At 39.6% G+C, this 2,570-nt stretch overlaps 1 long non-coding RNA gene across 1 annotated transcript; it reads left to right on the top strand.

Moving 5' to 3' along the window:
- Positions 1-1,892: 1,892 nt before the first annotated feature.
- Positions 1,893-2,304, top strand: LOC100259976 (uncharacterized). Its single transcript, XR_002030068.2, has 3 exons — positions 1,893-1,922; positions 2,002-2,096; positions 2,178-2,304. It is a non-coding gene; the product is annotated as an uncharacterized LOC100259976 (long non-coding RNA).
- Positions 2,305-2,570: the final 266 nt, after the last annotated feature.

Here is a 2,570-nt window from a genome sequence, read left to right as displayed (position 1 = left end):
AAGTCTTCGATTTGTTACCGAAGATCCAGGAGAAACAAAATCCCAACAGTAGTTACCTTTAGGAGGAGTTAAAAAAGTGGCATAAGGAAACTTCGGAAGATATATCTTCAAAATTCTTCAATTCGCGATTTGTCCCACTTCAAGTATTAACTCTAGCCTTAGCAGGCATAAAGAAACTGTTAGACTTATTTATTGCGCTGCAAAAGAGATTTATTTAATAGTTTTTTATCCTAAAAATATGTTCAGAGAGGAACATAATCCACCAGACTGATATTTCCTGCTTATTTTTCAATCACCATCTGGTTGTAGCCATTTAAAGTCTATATTGGCAGATCGGAGGGTTGGTCGCGTCCATCAACTCTCCTTGTGTTCGCCGTGGGCGCTTGGGTGAATGCACTATAAGGCTAGGGTATGCGTCTTTCCTACAAGCAATTGCTTTTAGGAGAGTTGATAGCGTCTGAGGTCCTACAAGTGGTATCAGAGCCGAGGTCACAGGTTCGAACCCCAGGGGTGTCGCTAGGGGGGAGATTATTGGCAGATCGGAGGGTTGGCCGCGTCCATCAACTCCCCTTGTATTCGCCGTGGGCGCTTGGGTGAATGCACTATAAGGTTAGGGTATGCGCCTTTCCTACAAGCAATTGTTTTTAGGAGAGTTGGTAGCGCCTGAGGTTCTACAGTCTAAAATGTTGTCTGCCTACTTAAAGTATAGGTTTATGTCATATTATATAGGGACAAAATCCTTCCCTGCTTTTGGGGTTTATTTTAAAATTTAAATGCTTCTCCATTTGTAGGGAGGAAAAATTCGGGACTTGCTTTTCCAAATACTTGAACAAGAAGAGGATGTCATAATAAAACAAGGTGCACAATCTAGAGAGAGTCAACTAATGGCTTCTAGGTATGGTGCACAATCCAAAACTTCTTCAAATATGGCCAAACCAGGCTTTAAAATGAGATGTTTGTATGTACATTTAGCAACTATATATGTTTCTCAACAATGATCAATATCTATGCCCTATATTGTTGTAATTGAACTTGTTTTCTATGCATGTCTTGTTTGAGTTGTGATGGAGTGGTTGAATGATCACCTGGATTTCATCCGAAGAGCATGTTTAAATCTTTCTTGACTTGACTGTGGTATTGTTCAAACTTTAAATCTTTCTTGACTTGATTGTGGCACTGTTCAAACTAATTCTTGTTTCCTTTGATAAAATATTTAGAAGGAATGGACAATGCCTTAGTACCAACTGGATGGAATGGACAATACCAATCAGGAGAAGCATTTAATGCATCATCTTGCAACAGGTTTTATAATAGTAACACCTTATTTGGTAAGATCATTTGATGGAAATTTATTGACAGAGGGATCCTTACTCTTTTAAAAAAATTATGACATAGGAAAGTGATTGGAACCAGATATTATTTGAGTGGCTATGAAGCTGAAGAAGATCCGATAACGTCTGTGTCATTCAAATCCCCTAGGGACAGTTCTGGTCATGGCAGCCACACAGCCCCAACAGCTGCAGGCCGGTATGTGACAAACAGGAATTATAAGGGCTTGGCAGCTGGAGGTGCTAGAGAAGGTGCTCCAATGGCAAGGATTGCAGTGTACAAGACTTGTTGGGACTCAGGTTGCTATGATGTGGGCTTACTAGCTGCCTTTGATGATGCAATTAGAGATGGCATTTATATCTTGTCTGTCCTTAGGTTATGAAGCTCCGCAGGGAGATTATTTTAATGATGCCATCTCCTTGGGGTCATTGCATGCTGCTAGCCATGGGGTAGTGGTAGTTGCTTCAGTTGGAAAGGAAGGAAATTAAGGTTCAGCAACAAACCTTGCTCCATGGATGATCACTGTTGCTGCTAGTTCAACAGATAGGAATTTTATATCTGAAATCGTATTAGGAGATGGTGCTAATTTCAATGTAATGTTATTTCCTTGTTCATGTTGTAGATTTATACATTATTCTCAGGCTCTTAAAACATTTCTTGGTCATTGAATAGGGTGAAAGTCTGAGTCTGTTTGAAATGAATGCCTCCACAAGCATCATCTCTGCTTCAGAAGCCTATGCAGGATACTTCACTCCCTATCAATCCAGGTGAAGCAGAATGGACCTGACAATATTAATGCATAAATGAAAAATCTCAAGTTATGTTTTCTTGTTTACTTGTCCCTCTAGCTACTGTTTGGAGAGTTCCTTGAATAATACTAAAGCTAGATGGAAGATTTTGGTATGCCAACATGCTGAGAGTTCAACAGATTCCAAGCTGGCAAAGAGTGCAGTAGTCAGAGAAGCTGGTGGAGTTGGAAGGGGCATGAGGGACAGCATTCTATCCTATATCAATCATACACAGTTTTTTTCTACTCTTTGATGATGAAGATTCAGTGTGAGATAATTGAATTACTTTGTGTTTCTCATTTAAGGCTATTCCATTTACATGAATAGAAAACTGGTTTCTAGAATTTTCCCAACAAAAACTGTATTGGGATCTCATCCTCCTACTCCTCGAGTTGCAGCATTTTCTTCAAAAAGTCCTAATGCCTTAATCCCAGAAATTTTGAAGGTATATTC

Source organism: Vitis vinifera, chromosome 5 (assembly GCF_030704535.1).
Source record: "Vitis vinifera cultivar Pinot Noir 40024 chromosome 5, ASM3070453v1".
Classification (NCBI taxonomy): Eukaryota; Viridiplantae; Streptophyta; class Magnoliopsida; order Vitales; family Vitaceae; genus Vitis; species Vitis vinifera.
The sequence above is the reverse complement of the archived record's forward strand: the minus strand, read 5'-3'. Positions and strand labels throughout refer to the sequence as shown.